Source organism: Schistocerca gregaria, chromosome X, assembly GCF_023897955.1.
Source record: "Schistocerca gregaria isolate iqSchGreg1 chromosome X, iqSchGreg1.2, whole genome shotgun sequence".
Lineage (NCBI taxonomy): Eukaryota > Metazoa > Arthropoda > Insecta > Orthoptera > Acrididae > Schistocerca > Schistocerca gregaria.
This window is the reverse complement of record NC_064931.1, coordinates 21,375,124-21,394,955: the sequence shown is the minus strand read 5'-3', so window position 1 is coordinate 21,394,955 and position 19,832 is coordinate 21,375,124. Positions and strand designations below refer to the sequence as shown.

At 43.7% G+C, this 19,832-nt stretch overlaps 1 protein-coding gene across 18 annotated transcripts in view; it reads left to right on the top strand.

The window, feature by feature from the left end:
• LOC126297395 (muscle calcium channel subunit alpha-1-like) overlaps positions 1-19,832 on the top strand; it is a 1,224,415-nt gene that overhangs the window by 376,023 nt on the left and 828,560 nt on the right. The window lies entirely within an intron of this gene.

Here is a 19,832-nt window from a genome sequence, read left to right as displayed (position 1 = left end):
TCGGTGGCAGTTTACTTAGACGAAGTATTGCGGTCCTTCATTTTCAACATTTTGTTGATAGGGGCCCAGCAAGATTTTTAAATTCCTTAAACCGTTAATTAATGTTTCTGTCAACAGTTGCAGTATTTATGTAAGGCGACTACCTTCGAACCTTACAGGTTCATTGCCTGCCTCTGTGGCCGAGCGGTTCTAGGCGCTTCAGTCCGGAACCGCGCTGCTGCTACGGTCGCAGGTTCGAATCCTGCCTCGCGCATGGCTGTGTGTGATGTCCTTAGGTTAGTCAGGTTTAAGTAGTTCTAGGTTTAGGGGGCTGATAACTTCAGATGTCAAGTCCCATAGTGCTCAGAGCCATTTGAACCATTTTACAGGTTCATTTATACTGAGGCTGCACTCACAATGGCTCGATAAGAGGCATGTGTGGATTGTAGCATTCGTTCTGCAAACATTTATTAAGCATGTGTCACCAGTGTGATGTTTATTATTAAGATAGGGTACTATCTGTGCAGCCTCAGTAGGCCAGACTTGAAAATGAACCTATAAGGTTTGAAGCTAGTCTCCTAAGTTAAATACCACAACTGTTGATAGAATCATGAATAAACGCTTTCAGGAAGTATTGCAGTATTTTTACAGTGTTTCGCAAAATTGTACGTAATACTGTTGACCACTGACGTTTCGTAATTGTACCGAAAGGATGAAATTTTCCAATTAATGTCACCAATTTCATGTTTCATAAATAGACTTATTTAGTCAATAGTGGTCCCAGACAATGTTTCCATTCCCAGATGGCTGTGATTGCTTACTGATTCATTTCCTTCAATGTCACCTACAAGTGGTATGATGGAGAGGTGTAAATCATTCTGTTTGCCGCCTATAAATGAAAACCGTTAACAAACACTAACTATATCACTTGTTCGTTCCGTGCGATGCTAACACATGATAAGAATGTTGTGCTGTCGACGAAAACTGTCCCTTCGTAAGAGCTAATTGTATTAAGTAGCTATTCTAAATTTAAAACGCGTTTTTGGAAAACACCTTCACGTTAAACGGAATACCTTTAACATGAAAATTTTGCTCAACTAATAAAACGACAGAACGTTCTATTTATTTACTGTTAAGGTGGCTCAGGGATGCAATCAAGATTGTCGATTAATGCTGAGCATTTCAGTCACTGACAAGCCGATAAGTATCTTCACAAAACTGCAGTTAGATCTGTGATATGCTGCATATTCACAGTGGATTATGTTCTTCACGGAAAACCGTGGTGGAACTGCATGTGTAGCAAACGGGATTGCAGCTTCTAGCTATAAATCATATGTTAGCATGTTTTGCCTATAGAATTTCAGAAAAATCAATAATTTTCTATCTTGTAGAACACGATATAAAAACATCTCTATTTCGCTTTAAGTCTCTTATAAAAGAACAAACTTTATTTTAAAAAAAGATGTTACCGTTAACACAGGTGATAAAAAAGTTATAATATATCGCTCAAGAATGAACAGTTTACAGCAGGGTGGACAATAGTTCTGGCTCGGATGCCACTTTGTGAAAGCAGAGGTTAGCGAAGGGCCGCACCTTTTAAAAATGACTGCATGCATTAGTTAACTTTTCATTACAGAAAAGGTAGAAACTGTTACCAAAAAAAATTCTATCTGAGCAGACTGCACAAAACCATTAGCGGGCCGTATGCCCATCCCTGGTTTACAAGTACAGAGTCTTGTCATGGACTGGAATCAGACCAGAATAACGCAAGCAGAAATAACATTCGTAAAGTGAAGAAAACATGTTCCGGATTTGTGATGTAAAGATTTTCCCCGGGAGTTAGTGTGTCACTGCAAAGCAACAGCGTTCATTAATACCAACAGTAAGTACAAACAAGCAGTACAACGTGTTGAATAATGGGTACTGCCATTTATAAGCATTGTAAAATCAGGCTTTTCAACTCTTGTCAGTTGTGATAGTATCCGAATATCAGCGTTTTGTTATTACCTGGAAGCTTCTTTTCGGGATCAACAGTAAATTCAGCTGATCAAGAGGTTTACGATTTTGCTCTTGTCTGTTAGTCTGTTTATGAAACAGTTTATGCAACACACTTTGGGAGGCCGTGACGATCAATACGAGCCATAAAGTCTGCGTGTCATAATAAGTAGCTTCCCTGACGTTCAGTGGTTCCGCCGTGTAGATAGACGATTCTGGAGGCAGTGCAAACATTTGGTATGCATCGCTAGAGTGACTGAAGACGTATCCCAAACGCGCCTCACTTTTGTAGGCATCCGTAAGATTCAAGCATACTGTGGCCAACGTCGGGTGAGGAAGTGCTCCAGGTTGTGATTAATGTTCGTTCGCGCTCTGAAATGGAATGGCAAGTACGACACCGGGGCTGGGGGTGAAAGAAGCACCAAACAGAGAGCGAAAGCAAAGGAGTTTCGAGTCTTGTAGGACCAGCGGTAAGAGATTCCGCGATTTCTCACAGCTTCGGATTATCGAGAGAGTTTGGTTCGTCCTTCATCTGTGAGGTGCCTGCTTGAGCTCCCAATACTGAACCACCGCCTTGAGGCAGGCACAATCAAATACAGAAGACCGAATAAAGAGAAAATTATCGAACAGCATCTGCCGATGTATGGTGGGCGCCAATTTCAGAAGATACCACTAACAGTGCGCTGATGAGCGTTGATTTCGTGGCTCCAAGGAAAAGATGAAGCGCCCAATAATGGAGAACATAGAATTTACGCAAAGTCGATTTCGTCGCGTTGCCAGAGACAGTGCTGCCATAATTGAAGACAGAGAGGAGCAAGACCTTATACAGAGTTAAGAGGACTGTCGGTTCCGCTTCCCACCAATATCTGAATATACCGGGTGATCAAAAAGTCAGTATAAATTTGAAAACTGAATAAATCACGGAATAATGTAGATAGAGAGGTACAAATTGACACACATGCTTGGAATGACATGGGGTTTTATTAGAACCAGAAAATACAAACGTTCAAAAAATGTCCGACAGATGGCGCATCATCTGATGAGAATAATAATAATTTGCATAACAAAGTAAGACAAAGCAAAGATGGTGTTCTTTACAGGAAATGTTCAGTAAGTCCACCATAATTCCTCAAAAATAGCTGTAGTCGAGGAATAATGTTGTGAACAGCACTGTAAAGCATGTCCGGAGTTATGGTGAGGCATTGGCGTCGGATGTTGTCTTTCAGCATCCCTAGAGATGTCGGTCGATCACGATAAACTTGCGACCTCAGGAAACCCTAAAGCCAATAATCGCACGGACTGAGCTCTGGGGACGTCTAGCAATATGGGGTGGTTTTTTTTGTTCTAATAAATCCTCATGTTATTCCAAATGTGTGTGTCAATTTTTACCTCTCTATCTACACTATTCCGTGGTTTATCAAGTTTTCAAATTTATACTGACTTTTTGATCACACGGTATATTCACTTTGTTTCACGTTGTCTACGAAATATGTAGCACGATGTGTCCACGTCACTTCGTAATCAAAGAGACATCAAGCAGCTTAGGAGCAAGTTTGTGCGGGGCAAGCTGACGTTCAGACCAGATGTAATTGCATCGTTTTTGGGTGAAAATCAATCATCACCGCAGATTTTTTGGACGACACAGTGAGTCCGTACATCAAGAACTTTCACGTTAGGGCAAAATAGGGTCTCCAGGTCGGCGACATAAAGAGTATATAGTAAGAGACGCAGTAGCGTACCCTGTCGAAGGCCACGAGACATTAGGCGAGTCCAGTACAGCACGTTATCCTGGTCACTGTACGGGAGCCGGGCAAACCATAGATAATGCATAAAAGCGATACCGGGAGGTGTAGCAGTTTCAATTTGTTAATGAGCTCGGCTATCATAATATTGTCATAAGCCCTGGAAAAACACAAGACATAAAACAATCTGGTCCCCGTTAGTTAGGAAGGTTTTTTCGTTGTCCATCGCAAGAGATGTGATATTGTGAAGAGTACTTCTGCCCTTACGAAATTAGTATTGCATCTGAGGGAGAAAGTCTTGGTTCTTAGCCACCACTCTAAGCGGAACTTGAGAAGACCATCAAATACCTTACACATACATCACGACAGGTCACTCGGGCGATCTGAATGCTTCCGAAGTTTCGATACTGGCACCAATATTTGAGTCATCCAATCAGCTGTTCCTGTTGTTCCAAATGTCACTGAAGATGCTCACAAGAACGTGTTTTGCGTTATCGGACAAATTACTGATCATGGAATAATGGATTTGATCATATTCAGTACTCCTTTGAGTACTGATTATGATCACGAGTATTGGTCATGGAGAGGTCAGTGGATGCTGACAGTGCAGAGGGTGGTGCGATAATATCGGCATCTCGTCTCTCCAAGTCTGCAACCACTTGGGAAGCACCGGTCTCCGCTTGAGCGAGGAAACCATTGCCCAGGTCCACCCAACGGAGGTTTTCGTGGAGAGACATTCACAAAATTTCCTCCAATGTTCTTTTTTGTAGGCCCTGATAAAGTTCTTATTAGCTGCATCAGTCCGTTTGTAAGCAAAATAGTTTTCCCACGTGCTATGCTACTTGAGTCGACTGCAGACTAGTCCTTTCAGTCACTCGACGATAACATTCTTTGTACCACCAGGGAACCGACTGTATGCTGGTGCTCCTCTTCTGTGGGACAAAAATCGTTGCTGGTACATTGATTATTTAGAAAAATAAGGTACCTTGTTTGCGAGTTCGTCCGGTTTGGACCGCTGAAAGTCGTTCATCCATTGTTGCGCCATACTGGGACCAAGCCACCTTCATGAAGTTCCGTTTGTGAGGTGGCATACAGGAGTCTGAGTGAACGTTGATATAAGAAGAGGGTAGTGATTAGACCCCATAGGATAACGAATAGTAGTCCTTGCAATAATCACGGAAATAGACGCCAAGCCGGCCGGTGTGGCAGTGCGGTTGTAGGCGCTTCAGTCTGGAACCGCGTGACCGCTACGGTCGCAGGTTCGAATCCTGCCTCGGGCATGGATGTGTGGGATGTCCTTAGGTTAGTGATGTTTAAGTAGTTCTAAGTTCTAGGGGACTGATGACCACAGATATTAAGTCCCATAGTGCTCAGAGCCATTTGAACCATTGGATTTTTGAAACACATGCCACACACAATGTCAAGTCGTTGGCTGACGATCGCTGACCCAGTAACGGAAGTAATTTAGGGGAACGATTCTTCATGACTATGACATTTTACTCTTCGGGAATGTCCAGAATCCCGGCACCGAATCTATCATTAAATGCGCAGCCCCATAGTCTGTTGTGCGAGCTAAAACCCACACAGAATCAGAAAGGAGATACCAACTGCTGTACCAAAACATACCACTCTTTGAGGGAAATATACGAACGTGGCCGGCAGTAGATGGCCACAGTGGTCATTCGACCTACTGGAGACGCGAGCAGTAGTAGCGCAATATACGTGCGTCTTTTGGGGCTGTGAGGCTGTCGTAGGGCAGCTGAGCCGTGTCCTGTGACCTATCAGTTACCCTCCCCGACGTGACGTAGTCCCTTACACGTTGTAGCTCTTCTTGATGGAGAAACCGTGCGTGTCCTAACTGTAACTGGGTGCTGGCCACAGTAGTTTAAGCAAGTTGAAACCGTCGCTGTGCATGAATTACTTGGTGTAAACCCCAGCACTTGCTACAACGAGTGTGGCTTCTGCACTGGTTGGGACACTGATGAAACCGCCAGCATTGGATGACTGGAGCGACGCACGGTTCCACAAGATAGCAACAGGCAAAGGTAAAGTTTGTGAATGAAAAACTGCCGTGCAGACAGAAATTGGCAGCGTTAGTTCGGGGTCTGAAATATTTTTCCTGGAGTAGCGTTTGATACTTGCGACGGGGTACATTCTCTCCTTGTCGTGGACTATCTCCATATCTTTCAGACTAACGTCAACATCGCGAATAACGCCATACATATGGAGCAGGAAGTTGGGGATATACACACCGAACTTACGGAGCCACTATTAAACTGTTGGCAACCGCAGCAGACCTCAGTTCTATCTTAAGAAACCGTAATTTGTGTGGTGAATCTCAGAATACGAACAAGTGCCCTTTCCTAGTCTGCCTATTCCATTCGCGGATAATAGGCAGTGCGCGAGAAGAGCGACCCTGTCAACACCACAATTCCTCTAACTGTACCCAAACGGTTATTACGTCAGCCAGAAGTAAATTTTTTCCTGAATTCTTTTTCTCTTTAGCTTCTCACAGTCGACTCTCTGGAGTATTCTGTCACATTAGTTATCTCATGTTGGCTAAACAAACACCTTAAAAATGGCATAATTTTTTCTTTTGCCTTCTCTATCTTCCTCATTGATCAAGTTTGTAAAGGCTCCAGACTAACGAACAGAACTCAAAAATCGGTCAGACAAGTCGCGTTAAGGATGTCTGTCGTACATGAATTACATTTCTTTGGAATTATTACCAACAAATCTGTTTGATATCTGACATCCTCTCAGCTAATGTATGTAATATTTCTCTATGATAATGCACTCTAAGACAAAGAAAGACCCACCACGAAGGAATTATCGAAATGGGGCGGATATCTCTAGATTAGTTGTACATGTACAGACAAACAAATGATTACAGTTTCAGAAAAACCAGATGATGTGCCCAAGAGAAATTAAGCAAGTCAATAACGCGTTCGTCCCCCTATGGCCCTTATGCACGCAGTTATTCGGCTTGGCATTGGTCGATGGAGTTTTTGGATGTCATTCTGATGGTATCGTGCCAAACATTGTCCAATTGGTGTGTTAGATCGTCAAAATCACGACCTAGTTGATTGTTCTTGCCATAATGCATTCTCAGTCGGGGAGAGATCCTGAGACCTTGCTGGCCAAGGGAGGGTTCGACAAACAGGAAGACCAACACTAGAAACTTTCGCAGTATGTGGACAGGCATTATATCGCTGCATTGTAAGCTCAGGATGGCTTTCCATGAAGGGCAACAAAACGGGACGTAGAATATTGTCGACGTAGCGCTGTGCTTTCAATGTGCCGCGGATCATCTCCCCTGATCACCAGTCACCAGATTTAAATATTATTGAGCGTTTGTGGTCTGCTTTGGAGAGAAAAATGCTTGTACACTATCCACGTCCATTATCGCTGTCTTAGCTTGCCACTATTGTGCAGGAAGAACGATATAAAATTACAGAATGAGATTTTCACTCTGCAGCGGAGTGTGCGCTGACATGAAACTTCCTGGCAGATTAAAACTGTGTGCCGGAACGAGACTCGAACTCGGAAGTTTCGATACAAAATTCCCTTTAAAACCATACAGGATCTGTACTTAACCATTCCGAGACGACTGTAAGGTGTTCTGAATGCCAATGGATTTGCAACACCGTATTAGGCATGGTAATGTGTTGCGTGTCTGGTGTGCAGCCTCTAATGTCCACCTTGTTGCACGTCCACCCTCAGACTAATACCACCCGTTCTGGTGTCTCTATTCTCCCAAACTAGCCTGAGGTCAGGAGAGGCAATGAATGTTTCCTTGCAACAGCCTGCCCTGTACACAGAGTGACAGACGAGCAAGCTCATTTCTCAGTTAAGTCTCGTGATCGTCGACTCAGTATGTGTTGCCAAGTAGCAGAATATTAGTTTCCATTTACCGCATTCTTTGCCTGGAACGACTGTCTCCCAACAAACCAACATCATCTTTGAGATCGGGCAGATCTCTGCATGTTACCCAAAACCATTACTACCAATTTGGGCTTCCCAGAATTGGACGTTTGCGACCTGCAATTGACAATGAGGGAGTAAAGGGCCGAATAGCTCCTTGGGGGACATCGCAAACAGATGCAGGGCGTGCACTACTGTCCGCTGACTGGTCTACTGACATGCAGTTCTTATTTTGCGATACAACTCAGCGTGGGCTTTTTATCTTACACTTCGGCCTGTGTCGACCAAATGTTAGGAATTTTTACCATTTTATTTAAATAAAATCTGTCTTCTGTAGACATCCACGCGGTCTTCTTATTCGCTCTTACCCATGTAACAAATGGAAATTGTATGGAAAGTATGTAGGTAACCACAGTCCTCCTAGGACTGTGTACTTGTCCCAGTCAGGAAAAGTAGACTGTAGCCACTGCGCCCAGGATTACAAGCTTTGGGGACTCGATCGTAATACAATTATGTTTTTTCGTAGAATATTTTGTGTCATCTGACATTATTTATTACTAAAAAAACAGTTCCAATCGCATTTATCTAATGGTAATGTTGTAAGCCTTTTCGATCCGTATGCGACCGTCAGAAAACCTTTAAAAATAAAGAGGTCAGAAGAATGGTCAGTATTCAGGAATATGACAGCAACGCTCATTTAAAGCAAAAAAACTTCATATGCTTCTTATGGACATATGCCCGATTCCGAACAGTTTCCGAGATTGAACACATTTAATGCTCACTTGTTTTTGGGCTAGTGGCGTGTTCGTATGTCTTATCCCACCAACCTCTATGACGTTTTATTCTAGCTCAACCTACTTCGTTGCTTTCAATTTCTTTGCTCGGGGTGTCTTTCTGACATTAAACTAGCCTGCTGAATGCACAATTGGTTCTTGGTGCGTTGAGAGTGAAGTAGTGCAACGGACTGTAAGTAAATCAGACAAAGCATCGATTAACTGTGTTTGTGTGTAGCTAAACTACACAGCAATGAAAACTACGCAGATACGGTGTATATTTACGGCTTCTGCGAAGTTAGTGCTCGGAATTCTGTCGAACAATACCGTCAGCGCTTTCCAGCCCACCGAATTCTGACCTTAGACTGTCTACAAGAGATTTCAGTATATTGCGTGAAACAAATTCTTCCCAGTTCCTATTTATCTTCTGAACTTGTATCTCAGCAATCCTGATACCAGCATACGGCGACTTTCCACACGTATCAGTGTCCACGAACACATGTTTGGCGAACGTTACATGTGTATGACTTGTACCCATTTCACATACAGTGTGTCTACAGTCTTCGCATTGGCGACAATCCACGCTACTTGATGTGTGTCACTGGTTAAATGACAATAGTCATTTGCTTCTAATAGTACTATTTACTTATGAAGCCACATTTACAGGGAATTGAATCAACACACGTGATAATGACGAAATTGAAATTCCAGCCTTGGCCGCAATCTGGCAATGAAATAAATTCAGCAGTGACAAGAGAAAGGTTGTGCCGGACGGGGACTCGAACACAGATTTTTTACTTTGCTTGACCGTTCATCTTAACCGTTCGGCTGCTCGAGCACACCTAACGTCCAACCCAGATTCTGAGCTCGTCGCACCCTACTGACGTAGCGTCCCCTGTCCGCTACCATCATTGCTTGCACCCTCACGCTGATTCTCGCACGAGTTCGCACGGATAGTTCATTTGCACTGAATGATCATTGACTGCGGCAAGGTGCTTATATTTTATATGTGTGGTATCCGTTCTTTCGTAGAATTCCGACCACACATATAAAACAAGTGATAATCATCGAGTGTCGCAAAAAAATCCACACTCCGTAGTGGAAACCAATTTCCAAGCGCGTTTTTCGATCAGAGCTTGGCGAGGCGGTAACATATTGATACGCCCAATCATTTTAGAAGAGCGACTAACTGGACAGAATTACCTGCCTCTTTTGAAGTTCGTTTGTTGAATACCTTGAGGCCGTTCCTATCGGCAGGCGGACTGTACTGTAGTTCCAGCATGACGGAGCCCTTTCACATTTTACCAAATGTGTATGGGAACATTTTGACGCACTTACCTCAACCACTGGATTGGTCCTGGTAGTACAGTTAACTAGCCACCGAGGTCACCAGGTCTTAGGCCATTAGATTTTAGTTTATGGAGATGGATGAAATCTGAATTGTACAAACGAAAACTGAATACCCGAGGTGAACTGCTTAGTCGCATCATGGATTCTGCTGCCATCGTTAGAGAACTTGCAGAGGCACTCAGGCAAGCAGCACAACATGTTCTCCCAAGAATGCACAAATACAGTGAAGGTGAAGGTAGAAAATTCGAACATTTGTAGAGAACTTTACAACAGCTGTAATATGACGTGTATGATAACTGTCAGAAGTGATTGTGATAAAAATACGTGAATTCCTATTGATACTTTGTGAAAAGCATGTTCTAATGTTTACCAACTGTTATACATGTGTAAAACTGACAATGTGTTGAATAACACAGAAAATAAATAACAATGTACATTAAATGTACGTCTCGGAAACCACACGAAATAGAGCACATGTCCATATGAGGTTCTTTGCTTCAAATGATCGTTCCTGTCATGTCGATGAATATTAACCAATCTTCCTGAGACACCCCGTATAAAATGGTGTCTAGTGGCCGTCATGGCGTAGCCAGTGGATACTGGCAAGAGCAAAAGACCTTTGCTTTATTGGCTGTGGTGAGGATGTACGCCACTGTCTCCACGGTGATGCTCATTGATTATGTTTTTATTTTATGACCCCTTTTTATCTATGAGGATAATCTCATGATAGTCCACTCGTTAAAATCACTAACAGTAAATAAATGCAAGTTAGCGGTTTTTTATAATGTCGTAGCAGTCGTTCTAGTTCCATAGGCATTACACTAAGGTCAGAAGACTCACGGGATGCGTCTAATGTCACGTCGGACCTGCTTTTGCCCAGAGTAGTGCAGAAATTCGACATAGGATGGACTCAAAATGTCGTTGGATTTACCCTACAGAAATATTGAACCATGCTGGCTCTGTACCCATCCTTAATTTCGAAATCGTTGTCGGTGTAGGATTTTGTGCAGGAACTGACCTCTCGATTATGTACCATAGATATGAAGTGGGATTCGTGTCTGGCGATCAGGATGGCCAGCTCATTCAGTCGAATTGTGCGGAAATTTCTCAAACCAATCGCGAACAACTGTGGCCTAGCGAAGTCAATTAATGGTTGCAAATATTCAAGTAGCCGAACATAACCGTTTCCAACTATTGATCACGTAAACATGACCCACACCGCTTTGGAGCCACCACCAGCTTGCATACTGACTTGTTGACAACTTGGCTCGTGGATTCTTAGGATCTGCGCCCCACTCGAATCCCACCATCAGCTCTTACCTACTGAAACCGAGACTCATCTGACCAGGCCGCGGTTTACCAGTCGCATGGGGGTCCAACCGATATGGTCACGAGCTCAGCACAGGAGCTACAGGCGATGCCGTGCTGTTAGCAAAGGCACTCGCATCGGACGTCTGCTGCCATAGCCCATTAACGCCAAATTTCGCTGTACTGTCCTAATGGATACGTTCTTCGTCCGTCCCACATCTATTTCTGTGATTATTTCTCACAGTGTTGCTTGTTCGTTAGCATTGTCAACTCTACACAAACGCCAATACTCTCGATCGTTAAATGAATGCCTCCGGCCACTGCGTAGTCCGTAGTGAGAAGCAATGCCTGAAATTTAGTATTCTCGGCAAACTGTTTACACTGTGGATCTCGGAATGCTCAATTTCCTAACGATTTCAGAAATATCCAACTACCATTCCGCGTTCAAAGTCTGTTAAAATGCATATCGCGATCCCATAACGTTTGTCGCCGCAGTGTATGTCTAAAATTATTAACGTGATTTACGTCTTAGGATATTCCTTCTGTATGTGGAAATAGGCGAAGCTGGACCATGATTCGCATTCGACGTTAACCAAAAGTATCCCCACCTTTCCGGTAATAAGCTGTACTACTAAATTCAAATCTGAGGAGAAAAACGGCACAGTGTCTGCTCGAAGATGGTGTATTTAGTTCTCAATTAGTAAAGCTCGAATATATGAGAACTGCACGACCCTGTACGATTTTGCATCAGGTTTAGAAAAGAGTTTGCAGGCGGCCAGCGTTGCTGGGTCTGCGGGCGCCGGGCGCTGCCGGGTTATCGGAGCAGCTGGCGAGCGTCTGGACCACTGCGCAGCAGATGTAATCACTGAATTATAAATGGAACCAAACCACTTACAGGGCAGGAATTCAGAGCACTACAAAATACTGGAACTTAGCAGCTCGTACCACGAAGTGTCATCTGTGACGGATAATGTCGCAGCGAGAACTGAACAGCATCTCTGCACCCGGCAACGAGTAAAGTGAATCTAGTATATCTTAAGCGCAGTTAAATCTATAAGTACTCCGCAAACCTTTTCTTTTGAGGCTGAGAAACCAACACGATAACTTTTTTAATCCGTTAATATTTATCTTGAACCGGTTTTCGGCTTATTGGACCATCGTCAACAAACAAGATACTAGCGTTGACACTAGTGTGTAGGAAACCCAGCATTAGAAAGATAGATACTATTAACACACACATAATGTTTGGTAGTGGGATTAGGTGAAGAATATCGAATCGAGCGTCATCATTATTGTCATGCTACATAATGAAGACACACACTATTAAAATATACAGGTTGGATGAATGTAATGCTAAAGGCTGTGGGGAAAAGCAGTGTGATTGCATGAAAATTCTTTCGTGGCGCAATTTTCTGGAGATGGATGCGATCATTGCGATTGAGGTCTGTGACTGTGTGATAGCTGGTTGCTTGGATGATAAGCTTTTAAAAATAAGTAATATATAAAAATCACGGATCTGTACGTTGATTGTTTAGTGGACCGAATTCTACATTATCAAATAACAATTTTCTTCAGGTACGTTCATTTATGGATTTCAGTTCTTGTAAAAAAAATAGGCTGCGGAGATTTTGTGTCGAAAACTGACATGCTGTGAACATGGCTGTGAGAAAATGAGGTTTTATTCTTACAATAAAGAAAGAGTGGCAACCAATCCTTCGCTAATAATGAGGATGGTTATTTCGAACAAATAGTTCCGTTACAGGTTTCTAACAGATTCACCGTCAAACGGCTGTTCATATTTCCTGAAGAATCAGTTTTGCAAAGATCGCTAGTAATTTTTTCTATTACTGTTACCGGTTTGAACAGATATACGCTGCCATCACCGGATCTTGTAATATTGTTAGCTGTACATGCTTTTTACAACACTGAAGTCACATAGTGATGCTGTGTCAAATCCTAATAAAAAGTGACAGGGAAGACCAGCGTGTCACAAAATACCGCACACTTAAAACATACAACATTTTGAGCTGATGTCCCAGCACAACATGATGTATGTTTTAGTTGCGTGGTATTTTATTTCTGATATGCTGATGATCCCCACCACTTTTTATTACAATTTGACGCAATATCACTATGTGACTGCAGTGTTGTAAAAAGCATGTAATCTAATAATGTTGCAAGCCCCAACGATAACAACGTAGATCTGTCGTTTACGCAAAGTGAAACATCTATTTTATCTTAGGAAAATTATTTTATTCTGTTTGGACTTTACAATAAATTTCAAAGTTTTCTTTTTTTTTTTTCTCCACGGCACCACTACCCCAAGAAAGTTTCGTCATACCGAACATTAGCGGACAACACTCGTACAGCATAAGGTTTATGGAATCTTAAATATGAATAGCAATCTGTCTGTCTGAACCAGTCGCTTCGAGCCGGCCGGGGTGGCCGAGCGGTTCTAGGCGCTACAGTCTGGAACCGCGCGACCGCTACGGTTGCAGGTTAGAATCCTGCCTCGGGTATGGATGTTTGTGATGTCCTTAGGTTAGTTAGGTTTAAGTAGTTCTAAGTTATAGGGGACTGATGACCTAAGATGTTGGGTCCCATAGTGCTCAGAGCCATTTGAACCTTTTTTTCGCTTCGAAATTCGTAACGGCGCTATTTGTTCCAAATAAACAGTATTATTAACAGGGGTTGTTGGCTGGTTTTATTTTAGCTGAAGACAGCAGAGCTATTGGCATAAAATCGCAGATAAGTTTAGTCATGTCATTATCATTCACAGTTGTTTAGAAACCGAGGAGATTTTACAACATCACGCCACTGTATGCACTTCTTTCTTCCAGTGATGTGGCTGAACAGTAAATAACATTTTTTTTTTTAAATCTCGTATTAAGAGAGATGGTGCACTGGTTAAGGCACTACACACGCTTTTTGAAGTATTGTGGTTCAGTAAGGTACTAGTACTGAAACCCTGATTTAGGTTTTACGTAGTTCAGCGATAATCACATCAGGTAAATGCTAGGGTAGTCACTCTGAGGCCAGGGTCGTATTTTTCGCCCAACCTTCTTCAACTGAGCTCGTCCTCCCCTCGTCTTTTCCGGTCATCGGGGTTCAGTCCGAAGCGGAACTCTTCACTGAAAACAGTTTCGCTCCAGTCAGTAAGATGGAGGACCGACGGACAGCGGTGGGACAGCAACGTGACGTCGCTCCCCACACAGCTGAGAGCTAGGAATTCCTTTTCATAGCAGGATCTCTTTAGTTGTCATCCGCGGCACCCTTAGAGCACAGCGGTGCCTCGACACTGTTCTACGCTCCATTCTGTTACCATTCCTGGCAAGCCATCTTGGGCTTACATTTCAGCAAGCTAATGCCCGCCCGCACACGGCGGGAGTTTAGATGCTTGCCTTGGTGCTTGCCAAACCTTACCTTGGCCAGCAAGGTCTCCTGATCTCTCTCCATCTGGTAACGTTCGGAGCATTATGTTCAGGGTCCTCCAACGTGCCCAGGTATTTTGACGATCTGACGCGTCAGTTGGTCAGAATTCGGTACGATATCGCTCAGGAGGGCATCCAGCAACTTTGTCAATCAACCCCAAGCCGAATAACCGCTTGTATACGGGCCAGAGATGGACCAACGCGTTATTGACTTACTCAATTTGTAAAGCCCTTTCTGCTGAAAAAATCATCAAATTCACTTATTTTTTATTTTATTTTTTCTTAATTTCAGTCATTTGTCTGTCTGTACACGTACATAACAGCTATAGATTTCCGACCCATTCGGATAATTCCTTCGTGGTGCGTTTTTTCTTTTTTTACTTTAGTTTCGGACACATTGAATTATTTTACGTAGGTATACGCTAAAATTTGTTACGTGCTATCAGAAGTAATAATATCCGTCTGACGCAGATGTATGTCGCGTTTACTCTTGTTTCACAACAGTGCAGCTCGCTAAATGTAGTCGACCTAATCACTCTTGACGAACATCGATACTGAGTAATGCCATAGATGGTTCGGTTGTCCCATTCTAAACGAGTTTGAACATAACGAGATAGCACAGCGGGAAGACACTTCACCAGTACCCCTGAGGACTGCTCTTCAAATCGTAATCCGGCCATCCAATTCACTTAAGATTGAAATTCCGAGGTCATTCCTATAAAAAAACATGGCCCATTTCCTTAGATTGACGTTGCGCTTCGTCTTTAATGACCTCGTCGCCGAAAGAAGGTTAAATCTGAAATGTCCTCTCAAATATGTCCCCCCCCCCTCTCTCTCTCTCGCTCTCTCTCTCTCTCTCTCTCTCTCTCTCTCTCTCTCTTTCTCTCTTTCTCTCACTCACACACACACACACACACACCAGCCCATGAAACGGGGAACAGAGACTAGAGATTGCTACCTGATATTAATGTCAAAAGCTGACTAAACGAAATATTTGGTCTTCAAGGTAAGGGAGAAATTGGGACAGTTGCTAAAATGTTGACTAAAGTTTGTTTACCTTTCTCAGTTATCGTCTCCACACCATAAATTTATAAGAAAATTCATATCCTTTTATCTCCTTTTTCGAAAGTCTATTTCCTAACAGAATACAGACTACCCATTTAACATAGGAAAGACTGCCGGCAGATAAGGAACCCAGTGCAACTACGTCAAACGCAGTTTTGCATTAAAACAAGCTAGTAGAAAGAGTGACAAACACACAGTATTTCTTGCTGTTGGCACCGCTGGGCCTAAAACGTAGCGCATGCCAGTGACCCACAAACGCACACGTAAGTAGTCGTGCCAGACGAGCAGTTGCAGTTGATCCCAGTGCGACTGTAGCGTATGGTATCTGTTAGGACCATTAACCACCTTCGGCTAGAAACTATCTGCAAATGAAAAAACTGCTCGCCTATCTTTCTGTCTCACCTTATCAGCGTATAACCTGCCTTCGATGGTCTAACGAAAAACACAACTGAGGTATGACTAGCCTAAAGTCATGTTTAGTGATAAGAGGATATTTTGCACGACCACACTGATAGCCACTTTTGAATGCGGCGTCGAACAGTAAGCCGAAAAATACTCCAGTATCTCGGACATACGACCGTAACTTAAGATTCATAGTGTGGGTTGGCACACAGCCCAATGATGGTGTACCGCTGGTAAGAGTTGCGGCAGTCCGTTTTTCATCAGAGTTCACGAAGTCAGGATGATTTAATATATCCAGTAGTGTGACGCGAATTAACACAATTTTCACTCTTCCCAACGAGCTCTCTAAAAATTTTCATGATCGCAAAACGCATAACCCAGCAAAGCATGTGGGTACGTGTTGGGTCGACGTATGGTCTGGTCCGCATTAGCGACATTTCTTGACAAGCTGTAGCAACGTGTTTCAAAATTTCTAAAATGACGTGTGACATATTTTTCAGACTGTACTGTACTTTGAATTGGTTGCACAAGACTGTTGTGAAAGACTCTCAGTTCAAGTGTCATCATAAAAATCTGTTGTTATGATGATAAACAGTGATCAGTCCATAATACTATTCCTGCGGAATAATTGCTTAAGGCTATCAGTTTCTCACTTTCCAGTAATGTATTATACTCAATAGGGTTATAGAAATGTAGCTTGTTCACCTTTCCGTATAACTACAGTTTTCGAGACGGAGAACCGAGTTGAACTCGGAAAGGATTCACGTGTCCGATCTAGACCATTGATTTATAGTATCGATCTGGTTGTGCCTTGTCATTAGGCTATATAAATCAGTTTCAGTAAACGGAAAGCAGATTGGCTAGAGTCCCATCTCCACCTCAGAATCGCAAGGCACAGACAATTAACCACTAAGAAATACACTATGCAGTTAACGATAATAGCAGTTCCCACGCATGACATTCCTCCCCCTTGATTAAGGTTACGTTGTCACAATCAAGGTGGTCATCAGACCACTGAAATAAGTGCCAGATCACGATAAGAAAAGACTCAACATCTATCGTTACAACACGTGCAAATTAAAGGCTGCCTAAATTATCGTACACTTGGACAGTTGTCAGACGTTGTGAAAACCAGAAATTAAGTGTTCTGGTAACTAACAGCTTGGCATTGATGCTGTTAACTATGCTGACGGAAAAAATGGCAACACCAAAAAATAACTAATATAGAGTAATGGAATTTCTAAAAAAAAATGGCTCTGAGCACTATGGGACTCAACTGCTGTGGTCTTCAGTCCCCTAGAACTTAGAACTACTTAAACCTAACTAACCTAAGGACATCACACACATCCATGCCCGAGGCATGATTCGAACCTGCGACCGTAGCAGTTGCAGGGTTCCGGACTGCGCGCGCCTAGAACCGCGAGACCATCGCGGGCGGCAATGGAATTTCGGGAAAACATTTGTCTAAGTAACATATTCAAGTGATTAACATTGCCAGATTACAGGTTAACGTAAGCGCTAGATAATCCATAGCAAATGAGAACGTTTAATGCGTTACTAACGGGTGTAACAGCCAGAATGTTGAATGGAAGCATGCAAACGTGCATGCATGGTGTTGTACAGGTGCCGGATGCTTGTTTATGGGATGGAGTTCTGTGCCTAGTACACTTGGTCGGTCAGTACAGGAAAGGTTAATGCTGTTTATTGATGAAGCGAAGAAAACATCATTTCTCAGTCCCATTTTATTTGAAATTTTTGTGGGTAATTTTGAGTAAGGAATTGGAAATAAATTATCACTCGGTAGAGTAACTGAATACGTGTGGGATTGTACAACTTCTAATGAAATGAAATGAAATGAAATGAAATCCACAATGGACGTGGGGTGCTCTACTACAATTTTTTGTGCATTAATCGCACACGTGCACACCACACGACACCACACTCTGCGAGCTCCTAATAGTGGGTTCGAATGAATCCTGTTTTATTTCAGTGTTCGGCGGCAATAGCGCTGCCGTCGACAAGTGTTGCTACGATAAACAGCAGTTTAGCGGTGCGGCTGGGCAGTATTGCTTAGGTTGTAGTCTGATGTAGTTAATTGCAGGCTTGTTGTCTACGCTGTCTGCCGAACAGGGGAATATTTCGTATTGCAGGGCAGTATCTATCCCTGTCCTTGTGTCTAAGCTACACCTTTGTTTCCAAGTTCTCTCAACGCGCCCGAACGACTACATTATCGCTCTGCTTTTGTGCGATAGCTGCGTGCAGATACAGGAAGCACATCAACGCGCGACGGAACAGCCTACGGGTGTGGGCAGCCGAGGCAGCTACCTCGTAAGCTTGCCACGCCGGCGCCCGCATCACCTGTTCTACCGACGACGAACTTGGCAACGGGAGAAGGCATATCGAATATGACGACTCGGTGCAAAATCTCGGACTTCGAGAACGACTGAAACTCAGATGCAACTGAAGAAACCGAGGAATTAGAGGTCTGTGCCACGACCTCCAGATGGAAACGGAGTGACGCATTTACCACCAGCCACGCACTTCAGACTTCAACAGCAAGCGGTGGAGCATTTACGAAAAAGCTGCGGAAGAAGCGAGCAAAACCGAGAAGAAATGTGCGAACATCGTCAATGGACACGAAAAACAACTTCTTCGCCTCGCAAGGCGGCAACTCTGGCCGAGCTAACGACGTAGCAGCAGCAGCAGCTAGACCAACAGCACCATCAGGAGATACCGCCTATAGTTCTCCAGTACTCACGAAATTATAGGGACTTTTACGATTGGCTAAATCGGAATCTGCGACTACCTTCAACTGCTAAAGAAGTAGGTGGTGATAGACTGAACTTGCTTTTCACTACTACCAGCGACTGTGTAGCAATGATGAACATGGCGGAAGCGAAAGGCATCCCGTGTTACAAATTACCTGCCACGAAACCGAAGATCATTAAAGCTGTTATACGAGGCTTTCCAAATGTAGTGCCTCGGGTCGAGGCATGAAGATATTGGCTTTGCCACGTCATCTGTGGACTATCGGAGGACTCCAGGTTCACAGAAGCAAACCTTCTGACATTGAAGACCACAAGAAAATCTTGGACGTGACTCGCCTCTGCACACTCACCGTCGGCTCTGAGAAGTTACGAGCACGCAGAGGACAACAGCAATGCTTCAGGTGCCGGGGGCTGTGTCGTGTCGCCATGCCACAGAAGTGTGTGAAATGTAGCGGCGACCACGGTGGTCGGGAATGGCCGTAGTCAAAGTAAACTGCCGCAGTGTACTGCCCAGAACCCAGCTACCCAGCTAGCTACGGCGGCTCCATCGGGCGCAGAAACGCACCGCGACGCCAGAGGGGCCTTCGACCTCTCGATACGAAGACCGTGCGGCCCCACAAACAGGCACGCCAGGCGGCGACTTCGTAGCGGGAAGTACAGCCAGATGGTCCACTTCTCGCGGGACGTCGTTCAGTAGGGTGACATCGTGACGGGCCTCAGCCAGGACCTGCACCACAAAGTACGGTCGAAAACTTACAGCCTCGGGCTGTGCAACAGATTATTATGGACACTATCGTGGATGTCTCCGACAGTGGAGCTAATACGCTCTTCGACACTCTCCTCCATCCCTACTCTCGTGATCTAGCAGTCATCGCAGCAATCAGAAGCATCGTGCCAGCTGTTGCTATTGCAACATGGAATTTCGTTAATTCCTACATTATGAGAATATTGACGTTCGTCTTGTGTCTGAAATACATCTTAAGCTTGGTTTGCAAGCCAGTGTCGCAAACTACCCTTTTTATCGGAATGATTGCCTCACTGCTGAGAAAGCTACAGTGATTTACCTCCGGAACATTCTGCACCACTACTACCAAT